General features: G+C 38.0%; 1 protein-coding gene and 1 pseudogene across 5 annotated transcripts in view; one reads left to right on the forward strand and one right to left on the reverse strand.

The window, feature by feature from the left end:
- Positions 1-16,355, reverse strand: part of LOC309643660 (olfactory receptor 10J1-like) — a 460,112-nt pseudogene that overhangs the window by 271,727 nt on the left and 172,030 nt on the right. The gene's annotated exons all lie outside the window — the stretch shown is intronic.
- The window catches only part of LOC309642046 (interferon-activable protein 203-like), a 59,611-nt gene continuing 44,225 nt past the window's right edge, over positions 970-16,355 (forward strand). For 2 of the 4 annotated variants that reach the window (XM_082422948.1, XM_082422949.1), the window contains exon 1: positions 970-1,232. The gene's annotated coding sequence lies outside the window, so the exon portion shown is untranslated. Of the gene's footprint in view, positions 1,233-11,786; positions 11,899-16,355 lie in introns of all 4 variants that reach the window. The other 2 variants (XM_082422947.1, XM_082422946.1) reach the window with 2 other exon arrangements.

Consider the following 16,355-nt stretch of genomic DNA (forward strand, 5'->3'; position numbering starts at 1 on the left):
CTAAAGTTCCTCTTTACGCATTACCTTAACACCAGCTCCATGCATCCACATAACAGCAACCTAAAACCTGTGACAGGAAACAGTGAACACCCACAGGTGTTTCTGGACTTCACTCCAGATCCTCTTTGCTTTTTCCTGACTTACTCCTACTTCGGTGAAGTTGTTCAAATGGTTTCATATCCAGACTTCAACTATCCCTTCCATGACTTTAGTTTGTATGAAAGTAATTGGCTTTCTTCTCTTTAGAAGACCTCGGACAAAAGGTTTATCAGGCCCCTCTTATTCCAGAGGTTCAGTGTTCTTCCAGAATTTGCAAGGTTTCGAAGCTGTCATGATATAAGCCCACTAGCCACTTGTGTTTACCCATGACTAATGCAGAAAGCATGATGAGTAAACATGAAGTTAATCAGTGAGGTTAAGTAGCTAGTCATAGTCAAGAGGGACACTAATGTCACATTTCTTTCTATATATCTGAGGAAGGATTCACATATTTGTAATGACCTTCTACTTCTGTCAAGCTCCAGGTGTGTCAGTCATTAACTGGGTGAATGTTTTAGGTACTATTTAAACCAATAGCTATTTTATAGAAAACTCACCCCCTTCCAGGAGTTTCAGTCAAAAAACAATAGAGATAGATGGTTCTCCCAAGATCTCCTCTTGCCACTGCAACTCTGAGAACAGGAAGTAAGGGATAAGTGGCCATATGGCTTACCTTACTTCTTGTATATTTGAGAGTCATTCAAGGGAATATAGTTTTCTAATGACCCTCATGTAAGTCTGCTGGATAACAAAGTTCTAATGTTGGAACTCTTTTCATCTACTGACATTTATAATAAAAAAATTTTTGAGTGTAACTTTGCCATAATTATTAATTTTGATTAAGATATTTACAGGAAATAAACCGTTTATTTTCTCTAACTAATGAAACTGAAAGCTAAGAACATTGGTGGGAGGAGTCTCAATACTGTTTCCTAACTTCCCTCTCTCCGGGAAAGCACAGTGTGAGGTAGTCAGCACTAAATCAAGTTTTTGTCTAGCCAGTGCCCTTTTTCCTTGTTGTCTTTCAAAATACTTCTTTTTCCTCTGCCCTTCAGAAGATTATAAAATTCTGCAGTTCAGTCTCTGTGAGCTTTACTGATTTATCGTCCTACTTAAGTAAAATAAGCAGTGATTCTTGCATTTCTAAAGAAAACCTCAAGGTCTGGACTACTGTGGAGGACATTTTCACTGAGGTAAGGCTGGTAGGGATTTCTCTAGAGAGCTGTGGGTACCTGATTGGTAGCCTCAAGATGAGAAGGGGAGCTTTAGTCATGAAAAATTTGGGGGGAAAGGTTTTATATCAACTATATTCAGAAAAGTGAAAACAGCAGTAGCTTGATTCTAATCCTTTACTGCCTAGGCAAATAATAGACATTTTATTCCACTACAACTGAAGCCTGAACAAAGGGAGATGCATTTTGACTATAGAAGATATTAAAATGTATTCCCAGGCAACTATCGGCATGAGCTATATTTAGAGAAAAGGTTTGGTTTCCTTCCCTGGAAAATGCACAGGAAACTTGGTGGCTGTGGTGGGGGCCTGGGTGAAAGTCAAGATAGGGGCATGATAAAAGTATCATAAAATAATATTGAGTAAAAAAATACATCTGGATATAAAAGTGTATTGTATGGCATTGTCCTAATTTTAGAAACACACACACAGAGGAGAGCAGAGACGTTTCAATTCCACAAGTACAGTTATACAAAACATGGCTTCTTTACCTCTCTTAAGACAGTTTACTTTTTCTTTTAGACTCCATTTTACACCAGCTGCCAGTGTTGTTATTTCAGTTTCTTTTAGGATTACTTTCTGCCTTCCTGAAAATTAATACTTTTTTTTTCTGGTGGCAAGGCATAGGAGAGAGGCAGAGAGAGGCAATTACAAATTGATTTCTATTGTCTACTTTTAGAATTGTTTAAAGACTTTCTGTATGGCCTGATACAGTAATATTTTATATGTGCTTGACCAGAATATAAGATTTTTAATATTCATTTCAGAATCTTATGTATGTTAGATAAATGCTGTTAGTTACACTTATTATATTTACTTTCAGTAAGCAAATACACAATTAAAACTGTTGTATTTCCATAGGAGTTGGACGTTTTATCATTGTGTTGTGCTCTGATGATACTTATCTTCAGACCTATTTAAAACCACAGTAATATAGATAAACTGGTTTTCTTTTACTTACTCTTTGCATGATAAATATTTTTCTTTTATTTTTCCACTTTTAAGTGGTCTTTTATTAACAATACATTGGCAGATTTCTTAAATCCAAGTCGACCAATTTGTCACTTAAGCTTAACCGGTTAGACCCTTTATGTTGATAATTAGCATATATTGTCTTGTATCTGCTTTCTTCATTTCAATTTATGATATGTCTATATTCTCCTTTTTTGATTTGTTTTTGTTTTTTACTTATACCCCTATCTGACTTACCATTTAAGACAAATACATTAATGAACTGTCATATTCTTTGTCCTCCCTCTCTCCCTCCACCATGTTGATATACTTCCTGCTTCTCTTCTCTTCAGTCAGGGCTTTATTTGTTTTTTAAGGCATAGACACACCTAATCACGTTAAGTTTTCACTCTTACTTACCTTTCAGCTTACAGTTTTTCTTGACTTTATATATTAATTTTTACTGACTATTACTTCCAATAGATGTTTCCATATGGGTCTTTGTCTGCCAAAACTACCAATGCCTTGAATACAATAGTGTTTGAGGCCCTCATATTTAAGTATCATTTGGACTAGATTAAAAATTCTACTCTAAAAATTATTTTTCCCTCAAGATAGATGGGGAGTACCTCTTCTCTTACCCCTGGGACTAGATATGTTGTGAAATTCACAATCTGGAAACTTCAGAAAGGCTATTTAATGAATCTAATTTATTATCTGGGGAGAGGGAGCTAAGGTCTGCATTTTATATTTTTTTCTTCCAGTTTTATTGAGACATAATTTACATATGGCACTGTATGAATTTAAGGTGTGCAGCATAGTGATTTGATTTATATCCATCATGAAGCGATAAGCATAATAAGTTTAGTGAACATCCATCATCTTATATAGATACAAAATTACAGAAGTACAAAAAAATTTTCTTTTTCTTATGAAGAGAACTCTTAGGATATACTCTCATAATAACTTTCATATATAACATACAGTAGTGGTAATTATATTTACCATGTTGTGCATTACATCCCTAGTACCTATTTATCTTACAACTGAAAGTTTTCACCTTTTTCCTGACTTCATCCAATTCCCTTTCTCCACTTGGGTTACTACAAATCTAATTTCTTTTCTATGAGTTTGTTTGTTTGTTTTTGCAGTATAACTGACCTACAACATTGTGGTAGTTCCTGTTATGCAACATAGTGTTCCGTTCTTTCTTTCTTCTTTTTTTAAACATCTTTATTGGAGTATAATTGCTTTACAACGGTGTGTTAATTTCTGCTTTATAACAGAGTGAATCAGTTATACATATACATATATCCCCATATCTCCTCCCTCTTGCATCTCCCTCCCACCCTCCCTATCCCACCCCTCTAAGCGGTCACAAAGCACCGAGCTGATCTCCCTGTGCTATGTGGCTGCTTCCCACTAGCTATCTATTTTACATTTGGTAGTGTATATATGTCCTTGCCACTCTCTCAGTTCGTCCCAGCTTACCCTTACCCCTCCCTGTGTCCTCAAGTCCATTCTCTATGTCTGCGTCTTTATTCCTGTCCTGCCCCTAGGTTCATCAGAACCTTTTTTTTTTTTTTTTTTAGATTCCGTATATATGTGTTAGCATACAGTATTTATTTTTCTCTTTCTGACTTACTTCACTCTGTATGACAGTCTCTAGCTCCATCCACATCACAACAAATAACTCAACTTCGTTTCTTTTTATGACTGAGTAATATTCCATTGTATATATGTGCCACATCTTCTTTATCCATTCATCTGATGATGGACACTTAGGTTGCTTCCATGTCCTGGCTATTGTAAATAGAACTTCAATGAACATTGTGGTACATGACTCTGCCGCAGACCGGCTGCAGAAAGCTAGAAGTTCCTGGTGGTGAGGGGTAAGGAACTGAAAAGCACCAGTATGGGGTCAGAAGGGCCAAGACAACTGATGGTTGCAAGGCAAGTTTATTCAAAGAGCATGAATGTATATATAGGTTTAGTACGGAACGAATACTAGACAACAAATCAGTAAACCTTGTATTTCCACATAATTCTGTCGCCACTATCTATGCGCCACTATCTATGCGCCACTATCTATGCGCCACTATCTATGCGTCAGCATGCCTTATGGGCCATTCTTTGGAGATACAGACTTCCCCTTCAGGGCAGCATGTCCTTCTTCTGGGGAACAACCAGGGGCTCTTAGATCCAGAGCAGGCACCTGGAATGAAACTGGCCGCAAGCCATTTTCCTTTTTTACGCTCAATACCGCAGCGTCAGGAGTGCATACCAAGAAAGAGACAAGCAGTTCTCCGGAAAGCAGAAAGCTGAATAAGCTTACAGCTTGGGGGCCACCACATGACTCTTTTTGAATTGTGTTTTTTTCAGGGTATATGCCCAGTACTGGGATTGCTGAGTCATATGGTAGTTCTATTTTTAGTTTTTTAAGGAACTTCCACACTGGGCTCCATAGTGGTTGTATCAACCTACATTCCCACCAACAGTGCAAGAGGTTCCCTCTTCTCCACACCCTCTCCAGCATTTATTATTTGTAGATTTTTGATGATGGCCATTCTGACTGGTGTGAGGTGATACCTCATTGTAGTTTTGATTTGCATTTCTCTAACGATTAATGATGTTGAGCATTCTTTCATGTGTTTGTTGGCAATCTGTATATCTTCTTTGGAGAAATGTCTATTTAGGTCTTCTGCCCATTTTTGGATTGGGTTGTTTGTTTTTTTGATATTGAGCTGCATGAGCTGCTTGTAAATCTTGGAGATTAAACCTTTGTCAATTGCTTCATTTGCAAATATTTTCTCCCATTCTGAGGGTTGTCTTTTGGTCTTGTTTATGGTTTCCTTTGCTGTGAAAAAGCTTTTAAGTTTCATTAGGTCCCATTTGTTTATTTTTGTTTTTATATCCATTTCTCTAGGAGGTGGGTCAAAAAGGATCTTGCTGTGATCTGTGTCATAGAGTGTTCTGCCTGTTTTCCTCTAAGAATTTGATACTGTCTGGCCTTACATTTAGGTCTTTAATCCATTTTGAGTTTATTTTTGTGTATGGTGTTAGGTAGTGTTCTAATTTCATTCTTTTACATGTAGCTGTCCAGTTTTCCCACCACTACTTATTGAGGAAGCTGTCTTTTCTCCATTGTATATTCTCTCACCTTTATCAAAAATAAGTTGACCATATGTGTGTGGGTTTATCTCTGGGCTTTCTATCCAGTTTCATTTACCTATATTTCTGTTTTTGTGCCACTACCATGCTATCTTGATTACTGAAGCTTTGTAGTATAGTCTGAAGTCCTGGAGCCTGATTCCTCCAGCTCTGTTTTTCTTTCTCAAGATTGCTTTGGCTATTAGGGGTCTTTTGTGTTTCCATAGAAATTGTGAAAATTTTTGTTCTAGTTCTGTGAAAAATGCCATTGGTAGTTTGATACGGATTGCATTGAATCTGTAGATTGCTTTGGGTAGTAGAGTCATTTACACAGTGTTGATTCTTCCATTCCAAGAGCATGGTATATCTCTCCATCTGTTTGTATCATCTTTAATTTCTTTCATTAGTGTCTTATAGTTTTCTGCATACAGGTCTTTTGTCTCCTTAGGTAGGTTTATTCCTAGGTATTTTATTCTTTTTGTTGCAGTGGTAAATGGAAGTGTTTCCTTAATTTCTCTTTCAGATTTTTCATCCTTAGTGTATAGGAATGCAAGAGATTTCTGTGCATTAATTTTGTATCCTGCTACTTTACCAAATTCATTGATTAGCTCTAGTAGTTTTCTGGTAGCATCTTTAGGATTCTCTATGTATAGTATCATGTCATCTGCAATCAGTAACAGCTTTACTTCTTCTTTTCCGATTTGGATTCCTTTTATTTCTTTTTCTTCTCTGATTGCTGTGGCTAAAACTTCGAAAACTATGTTGAATAATACTGATGAGAGTGGGAAACCTTGTCTTGTTCCTGATCTTAGTGGAAATGTTTTCAGTTTTTCACCATTGAGAATGATGTTGGCTGTGAGTTTGTCATATATGGCCTTTATTATGTTGAGGTGAGTTCCCTCTGTGCCTACTTTCTGGAGGGTTTTTATCATAAATGGGTGTTGAATTTTCTCGAAAGCTTTTTCTGCATCTATTGAGATGATCATATGGTTTTTATTCTTCAGTCTGTTAATATGGTGTTAATATGGTGTATCACATTGATTGATTTGCATATATTGAAGAATCCTTGCATTCCTGGAATAAACTCCACTTGATCATGGTGTAGGATCCCTTTAATGTGCTGTTGGATTTTATTTGCTAGTATTTTGTCGAGGATTTTTGCATCTATGTTCATCAGTGTTATTCGCCTGTAGTTTTCTTTCTTTGTGACATCTTTGTCTGGTTTTGGTATCTGGGTGATGGTGGTCTCGTAGAATGAGTTTGGGAGTGTTTCTCCCTCTGCTATATTTTGGAAGAGTTTGTGATGGGTAAGTGTTAGCTTTTCTGTAAATGTTTGATAGAATTTGCCTGTGAAGCCATCTGGTCCTGGGCATTTGTTTGTTGGAAGATTTTTAATCACAGTCTCAATTTCATTGCTTGTGATTGGTCTGTTTATATTTTCTATTTCTTCCTGGTTCAGTCTCAGAAGGTTGTGGTTTTCTAAGAATTTGTCCATGTCCCAGGTTGTCCATTTTATTGGCATATAGTTGCTTGTAGTAATCTGTCATGATCCTTTGTATTTCTGCAGTGTCAGTTGTTACCTCTCTTTTTTCATTTGTAATTCTATTGATTTGAGTCTTCTCCCTCTTTTTCTTTATGGATCTGGCTAATTGTTTATCAATTTTGTTTATCTTCTCAAAGAACAAGCTTTTAATTTTATTGAGTTTTGCTATTGTTCCTTCATTTCTATTTCATTTATTTCTTCTCTGATCTTTATGATTTCTTTCCTTCTGCTAACTTTGGGGTTTTTTTGTTCTTCTTTCTCTAATTGCTTTAGGTTTAAGGTTAGATTGTTTATTTGAGACGTTTCTTGTTTCTTGATGTAAGATTGTATTGCTATAAACTTCCCTCTTAGAACTGCTTTTGCTGCATCCCATAGGTTTTGCGTCATTGTGTTTTCATTGTCATTTGTTTCTAGGTATTTTCGATTTCCTCTTTGATTTCTTCAGTGATCTCTTGGTTATTAAGTATGTATTGTTTAGCCTCCATGTGTTTGTATTTTTTACAGATTTTTTTCCTGTAATTGATATCTAGTCTCATAGCATTGTGGTCGGAAACGGTACTTGATATGACTTCAATTTTCTTAAATTTATCAAGGCTTGATTTGGGACCCAAGATATCATCTATCTTGGAGAATGTTCCATAAGCACTTGAGAAGAAAGTGTATTCTGTTGTTTTTGGATGGAATGTCCTATAAATATCAATTAAGTCCATCTTTTTTAATGTATCATTTAAAGCTTGTGATTTCTTATTTATTTTCATTTTGCATGATCTGTCCATTGGTGCAAGTGGTGTTAAAGTCCCCTACTATGATTGTGTTGCTGTCGATTTCCCCTTTTATGACTGTTAGCATTTGTCTTATGTATTGAGGTGCTCCTATGTTGGGTGCATAAATATTTACAATTGTTATATCTTCTTCTTGGATTGATCCCTTGATCATTATGTAGTGTCCTTCTTTGTCTCTTGTAATAGTCTTTATGTTAAAGTCTATTTTGTCTGATATGAGAATTGCTATTCCAGCTTTCTTTTGATTTTCATTTGCATGCAATATCTTTTTCCATCCCCTCACTTTCAGTCTTTATGTGTCCCTAGGTCTGAAGTTGGTCTCTTGTAGACAACAGATATACGTTCTTGCTGTTATATCCATTCAGCCAGTCTATATCTTTTGGTTGGAGCATTTAATCCATTTACATTTAAGGTAGTTGTCGATATGTATGTTCCTATTACCACTTTTAAAAATTGTTTTGGGTTTGTTATTGTAGGTCTTTTCCTTCTCTTGTGTTTACTGCCAAGAGAAGTTCCTTTAGCATTTGTTGTAAAGCTGTCTTTTTTGTGCTGAATTCTCTTAGATTTTGCTTGTCTGTAAAAGTTTTAATTTCTCCATTGAATCTGAATGAGATCCTTGCTGGGTAAAGTAATCTTGGTTCTAGGTTTTTCCCTTTCATCACTTTAATTATGTCCTGCCACTCCCTCCTGGCTTGCAGAGTTTCTGCTGAAGGATCAGCTGTTCACCTTATGGGGATTCCCTTGTATGTTATTTGTTGTTTTTCCCTTGATGCTTTTAATATTTTTCTTTGTATTTAATTTTTGATAGTTTGATTAATATGTGTCTTGACGTGTTTCTCCTCCGATTTATCCTGTATGGGAGTCTCTGCACTTTCTGGACTTGAATGACTATTTCCTTTTCCATATTAGGGAAGTTTTCAACTATAATCTCTTCAAATGTTTTCTCAGTCCCTTTCTTTTTCTCTTCTTCTTCTGGGACCCCTATAATTCGAATGTTGATGTGTTTAATGTTGTCTCAGAGGTCTCTGAGACTGTCCTCAATTCTTTTCATTCTTTTTTCTTTATTCTGCTCTGTTGTTGTTATTTCCACTATTTTATCTTCCAGGTCACTTATCCATTCTTCTGCCTCAGTTATGGTGCCATTGATTCCTTCTAGAGAATTTTCAATTTCATTTATTGTGTTGTTCATCATTGTTTGTTTGCTCTTTAGTTCTTCTGGGTCCTTGTTGAACGTTTCTTGTATTTTCTCTATTCTATTTCCAAGATTTTGGATCATCTTTACTATCATTACTCTGAATTCTTTCTTAGGTAGACTGCCTATTTCCTCTTCATTTTTTTGGCCTGTGGGGTTTTACCTTACTCCTTTGTCTGCTGTGTGTTTCTCTGTCTTCTCATTTTGCTTAACCTTACTGTGTTTGGGGTCTCCTTTTCACAGGCTGCAGGTTCGTAGTTCCTGTTGTTTTTGGTGTCTGCCCCCAGTGGCTAAGGTTGGTTCAGTGGGTTGTGTAGGCTTCCTGGTGGAGGGGAGTAGTGCCTGTGTTCTGGTGGATGAGGCTGGATCTTGTCTTTCTGGTGGGCAGGTCCGTGTCCAGTGGTGTGTTTGGGGGTGTCTGTGACCCTATTATGATTTTTGGCAGCCTCACTGCTAATGGGTGGGTTTGTGTTCCTGTCTTGCTAGTTGTTTGGCATAGGGTGTCCAGCACTGTAGCCTACTGGTCATTGAGTGGAGCTGGGCCTTAGCGTTGAGATGCAGATGTCTGGGAGAACTTTCGCCATTTGATATTACATGGAGCTGGGAAGTTTCTGGTGGACCAATGTCTTGAACTCAGCTCTCCCAACTCAGAGGCACAGGCCTGACACCTGGCTGGAGCACCGAGACCTTGTCAGCCACACAGGTCAGGAGAAAAGGGAGAAAAAAAGAAAGAAAATAAATCAAGTTATTAAAATAAAAAATAATTATTAAAAATAAAAAATTAAAAAGTAAGAAAAAAGGAAACAAAGAAGAAAAATAAGAAAGAAAAAAAGAGGAGAGCAACCAAATCAAAAAACAAATCCACCAATGATAACAAGTGCTAGAAACTATACTAAAAAACAAAACAAAACAAAACAAAAAATGGATGGACAGAAACCTAGGACACATGGTAAAAGCAAAGCTATACAAACAAAATCACACACAGAAGCATACACATACACACTCACAAAAAGAGAAAAAGGAAAAAAATATATATATTGCTGCTGCCAAAGTCCACCACCTCAATTTTGGGATCATTCGTTTTCTTTTCAGGTATTCCAGAGATGCAGGGTACATCAGGTTGTTTGTGGAGATTTAATCCGCTGCTCCTGAGGTTTCTGGGAGAAATTTCCTTTTCCCTTCTTTGTTTTCACAGCTCCTGGGGTTCAGCTTTGGATTTGGCCCCGCCTCTGAGTGTAGATCTCCCGAGGACGTCTGTTCTCACCCAGACAGGATGGGGTTAAAGTAGCAGCTGATTATGGGGATCTGGCTCACTGAGGCTGGGGAGAGGAAGGGGTATGGAATGCAGGGTGAGCCTTCAGCAGCAGAGGCCAGAATGATGTTGTAACAGTCTGAGGCGCACCGTTTGTTCTCCCGGGGAAGTTGTGCCTAGATCACAGGACCCTGGCAGTGGCGGGCTGCATAGGCTCCTGGGAGGGGAGGTGTGGATAGTGACCTCTGCTTGCACACAGCCTTCTTGGTGGCTGCAGCAGCAGCTTTAGCATATAATGCCCATCTCTTGGCGTCTGTGCTGTAGCTGCAGCTTGCACCCCATCTCTGGAGCTCATTTAGGTGGTGCTCTGAATCCCCTCTCCTCGTGCACCCCAAAACAATGGTCTCTTCCCTCTTAGGCAGCTCCAGACTTTTTTCCAGACTCCTTCCCAGCTAGCTGTGGCTCACTAGCTCCCTTCAGGCTGTGTTCATGCAGCCAAACCCAGTCCTCTCCCTGGGATCTGACCTCTGAAGCCCGAGCCTCAGCTCCCAGTCCCCACCCGTCCCGGCGGATGAGCAGAGAAGCCTCTCAGTCTGGTGAGTGCTGGTCGGCACCGATTCTCTGTTCAGGAATCTCTCTGCTTTGCCCTCTGCACCCCTGTTGCTGCGCTCTCCTCCATGGCTCCGAAGCTTCCCCCCACCACGCCCTGTCTCAGCCAGTGAAGGGGCTTCCTAGTGTGTGGAAACTTTTCCTTCTTCACAGCTCCCTCCCACTGGTGCAGGTCCTGTCCCTATTCTTTTGCCTCTGTTTTTTTCTTTTTTCTTTTGCCCTACCCAGGTACGTGGGGAGTTTCTTGCCTTTTGGGAGGTTTGAGGTCTTCTGCCAGCATTCAGTAGGTGTTCTGTAGGAGTTGTTCCACATGTAGATGTATTTCTGATGTATTTGTGGGGAGGAAGGTGATCTCCACATCTTACTATTCCGCTCTCTTGAAGGTCTCATGATTCGCTATTTCTATACATTTCAAATCAATCACCACAATAAGTCTAGTTATGATTGTCACTATACAAAGATATTACATACTTATTGACAATATTCCTCACTGTACATTTCATACACATGACTCATTTATTTTGCAACTGGAAGTTTGTACCTATTAATCTCCCTAACATTTCTTTGCCCCCCACCCCCTCCCTCTGGAGAACACCCATTTGTTCTCTGTACCTGTAATTCTGTTTATGTTTTGATATGTTTGTTCATTTGTTTTGTGTTTTTAGATTCCACATATAAATGAAATCATACAATGTTTGTCTTTCTCTGTCTGACTTATTTCACTTAGCATAATACCCTCTAGGTCCATCCATGTTGTTGCAAATAGCAAGATTTTATTATTTTTTATGCCTGAGTAATAACCCGTCATATATATTTACCACGTCTTCTTTATCCATTCATCTACTGAGGAGCATTTAAGTTGTTTTCATATCTTGGTTATTGCAAATAGTGCTGACGTGAACATTGCAGTGCATATATCTTTTCTAATAGTGTTTTTGTTTTCTTTGGATAGACACTCAAGAGTGTATCTTGAGTATCTGGATCATATGGTAGTTTTATTCCTAATCTTTTGCAAATCTCCATGTTGTTTTCCATAGTGGCTGCACCAGTTTACATTCCCACCAACAGAGCATGAGAGTTCTCTTTTCTCCATATCCTCACGAACACTTGTTATTTGTCATCTTTTTGATATAATAACCATTCTGACAGGTTAGTGATGTTAAACATCTTTTCATGAGCCTGTTGGCCATCTGCATGTCTTCCTTGGAAAAATGTCCCTTCAGATCCTCTGCTGATTTTTAAATTGGGTTGTTTGTTTGTTTGATGTTGACTTGTATGAATTCTTTGTATATTTTGGATATCAACCCATTGTCAGATATATTGTTTACAAATATAGTCTCCCATTCAGTAGGTGGCCTTTTGGTTTTGTTGATAGTTCCCTTTGCTGTGCAAAAGATTTTTAGTTTGATGTAGTCCCATCTATTTATTTTTGCTTTTGTTTCCCTTACCTGAGAAGATATATCCAAAAAAATATAATGAAGACTGATGTCAAGGTGTGTACTGCCTATGTTTTCTTCTAGAAGTTTTATGGTTTCAGGTCTTACATTTAAGTCTTTAATTTGTTTTGAATTTATTTTTGTATGGTGTGAGAGAGTAGACCAGTTTGATTCTTTTGCATGTAGCTGTCCAGTTTTCCCAACACCATTTGTTGAAGAGGCTGTCTTTTATGCATTGTATATTCTTCCCACCTTTGTCAGATTAATTGCCCATAAAGTGTGGCTTCATTTCTGGGATCTATTCTGTTCTGTTGATCTATATATCTGTTTTTGTTCCATTACTATACTGTTTTGATTACTGTAGCTTTGTAGTATAGTTTGAAATCAGGGAGCATGGTACCTCCAGCTTTGTTCTTCTTTCTCAAAATTGTTTTGGCTGTTTGAGGTCTTTTGTGTTTCCATACAAATTTTAGATTTTTTTGTTCTAGTTCTGTGAAAAATGCCATTGGTAATTTGATAGGGATTGCATTGTATCTGTAGAGTGCTTTGGGTAGTTTAGTCATTTTAATAATATTAATTCGTTCAATCCATGAACATTATATCTTTCCATTTTTTTGTGTTGTCTTCAATTTCTTTCATCAGTGTCTTATAGTTTTCCAAATACAGGTCTTCTACCTCCTTAGTCAGATTTATTCCTAAGCATTTTGTTCTTTTTGATGCGATTATAAATGGTATTGCTTTCTTAATTTCTGTTTTTGATAGTTCATTGTTAGTGTATAGAAATGCAACAGATTTCTATATATTAACTTCATATCCTGCAACTTAAGTGAATTCATTGATGAGTTTTAGTAGGTTTTTTTTGTGGTGTCTTTAGGATTTTCTATGTATAGTATCACTTCATCTGCAAACAGTAAAGGTTTTAATTTTTCCTTTAAAATTTGGATTCCTTTTATTTTTCTTTGTTTCTAGTTTGGCTGCTGTGACTAGGACTTCTAATACTATGTTAAATAAAAGTGGTGAGAGTGGGCATCCTTGTCTTGTTCATATATATATGATTATTTTAAGTTGCTAACCTCTTAAGTTTAAACACATTTTAACAACACTGCATTTCCTCCCCCCTTTCCATGTTTATAATTTTGACATCATATTCACATCTTTTTGTTTTGTGTATCCCTTAGCAACTTATTGCAGATATAGATGATTTTACAACTTTTGTCTTTTAACCTTCCTACTAGCTTTATACATGGCTAATATATTACCTTTACTGTATATTTGCCTTTACCAATGAGATTTTTTTCCTTTTATGTTTCATGTTTCTTTTCTTTTTACTTGGAAAAGTCCCTTTAACATTTCTTTTAAAGCCAGTTTGCTGGTGCTGAACTCTTTTAGCTTTTGCTTGCCTGTAAAACTTTTAATCTCTCCATAAAATCTGAATGAAAGACTTCCTGGCAAGAGTATTCTTGGTTGCAGATTATTCTTTTTCATCACTTTAAACATATCATGCCACTCCCTTCTGGTCGCAGAGTTTCTGCTGAAAAGTCAGCTGATAGCCTTATGGGAGTTCCCTTGTATGAAACTTGTTGCTTTTCCCTTGCTGATTTTAATATTTTCTCCTTATCTTTAATTTTTGCCATCTTAATTACAGTGTGTCTTGGTGTGGTCCTCTTTGGGTTGATACTGTTAGGGACTCACTGTGCTTCCTGTCTGTTTCCTTACCCAGGCTAAGGAAGTTTTCAGCTATTATGTCTTCAAATATGTTCTCTGCCCCTTTTTCTCTCTCTTCTCCTTCTGGGACCCTCCTATGATATGATGAATGATAACATGTTTGATGTTGTCCCAGAGTTCTCTTAAACTGTCCTCATTTCTTTCTTGTTTTTTTTTTTGTTGTTGTTGTTCAGCTTCAGTGATTTTCATTATTCTGTCTTCCAGCTCGCTGATCTGTTCTACTGTATCATTAGCTCTACTGTTGATTCCTTCTGGTTTATTTTTCATTTCAGTTATTTTATTCTTCCTCTCTGTTTGTTTCTTCTTTATATTTTCTAATTTTTTGTTAAAAACTTCTAACTTTTCACTCTGTTCATCCAATCTTCTCCCGAGTTCTTTGAGCATCTTTATGGTCACCTCTGTGAACTATTTATTGGGTAGGTTGCCTACCTCCACTTCACTTAGTTGTTCTTCTGAGGTTTTATCTTGTTCCTTCATTTGGAACATATTCCTCTTTAGCTTCATTTTGCCTAATTTCTTGTTTTATTTCTGTGTATTTGGTACATTGGTTATGTTTCCTGACCTTGGAGAAGTAGTCTTTTGTAGATGTCCTATTTGTCCCAGCAGTGCACTAACTACCTTCTGGTCACCAGAGCAATATGCTCTAGGGCTGTAGTCCCCAACTTTTTGGCACCAGAGACCAGTTTCGTGGAAGACAATTTTTCCACAGACCAGGGTGGGGGGAATGGTTTCGGGATGATTCAAGCACATTACATTTATTATGCTCTTTATTTCTATTATTATTACAATGTGCTATATAATGAAATAATTATACAACTCACCATAATGCAGAATCAGTGGAAGCCCTGAGCAGTTTTCCTGCAACTAGATGGTCCCATCTGGGGATGATGGGAGACAGTGACAGCTGAGGTGTGTTGCTCATGTCCAGTCTACTCTGTAATCTCGTTTTGGTTGCTGACACTGCAGAAAACCCTGCTTCACAAAGATAGGATGTTGGAAATGGAAGCAGGCTTTTCAGTGCTTTTGTGGCAATTTAAGGATATTCCACCTTGACTTTAATCCAGAATGTATGGAGATTTGAAGTTGTCTCAAACATACTTTTAAGGCCACTGTCATTTGCAGTCTCAAGCAGTTGATCCTCTTCTAGCATGGACAAAGTAGATTCACCTGGCTTATTCACAAATGAGTTATAGATCCATTCCTTCCCAGTTCGGGGGTCTTTTGTGGTTGGGAAGTAATGCTCAAACTCTCTTGAAAGCTGAGATAGGTGATCATGCACCAGGTGGGAGAAAGAAGGCCCTGGCTCACTCTCTCAAAATCTTTGCTAATGTTTGAAACATATCAAAAATCCCAATGTTCACTCGTCACCCCCCTAATTCCAGTTTGGCTTTGAATGAAGTCACTTTATCTACTGACTTGAACACAGTTGTAGTTCTCCCCTTAAGTGACAGATCGAGTTTGTTGAGCAGGTTGAATACGTCACACAAGTAAGCAAGTTTTTTTTTTTTTAATTAATTAATTAATTAATTTTTAGCTGTGTTGGGTCTTCGTTTCTGTGTGAGAGCTTTCTCTAGTTGCGGCGAGCGTGGGCCACTCTTCTGTCGCGGCCTCTCACTGTCCTCTCACTGTCGCGGCCTCTCTTGTTGCGGAGCACAGGCTCCAGATGCGCAGGCTCAGTAGTTGTGGCTCACGGGCCCAGTTGCTCCGCGGCATGTGGGATCTTCCCAGACCACGGCTCGAACCCGTGTCCCCTGCATTGGCAGGCAGATTCTCAACCACTGCGCCACCAGGGAAGCCCAGTAAGCAAGTTTTGAGACCCATTTTGTGTCACTGAAATGTGCTGCCAATGGTGCCTGTTTTTCTAAAAGAAATCTCTAAGGCAGCTCTCATAACTCAAAAACTCTGGCCAATGATCCACCTTTAGAAAGCCATCTCACTTCTGTGTATAAGAGAAGACGTGTGTGCTCTGTGTCCATCTCCTCACAAAGCTACATGAACAAATGTGAGTTAAGGGCATGTACTTTAATGTGACTGATAATTTTAATCACATCCTGCAAAACGTTGTTAAGTTCAGGTGACATTTTTCGGCTTATCAGCATTTCTCTATGGATGACACAGTGTTTAGACTCACATTCAGAAGTGACCTATTTGGCCTGAGTAGTGAAACCAGAAAGCCGTCCAGTCATGGCAGCCGCTCTGTCTGTGCATATACTGACACAAAATGACCAGTTCAGTTTTCCTGATATGTAATCATTCAAAGACTTGAATAGTTCTGCAGCTGTGGTGTTGGTTGGCAACAAAAGTGCACATAACATATCCTCATGCGCATCCTCCTGAAAAATATATTACACAAAAACAAGCATTGTTGTTTTGTTGTCAACATTGGTACACTCATCAACCTGGATTGCATACCACGGTGACTCATTAATCCTCTCTAACAATTAT

The sequence above is a fragment of the Balaenoptera physalus genome, assembly GCF_965194825.1.
Source record: "Balaenoptera physalus genome assembly, chromosome: 1".
In the NCBI taxonomy this organism is placed as follows: Eukaryota; Metazoa; Chordata; class Mammalia; order Artiodactyla; family Balaenopteridae; genus Balaenoptera; species Balaenoptera physalus.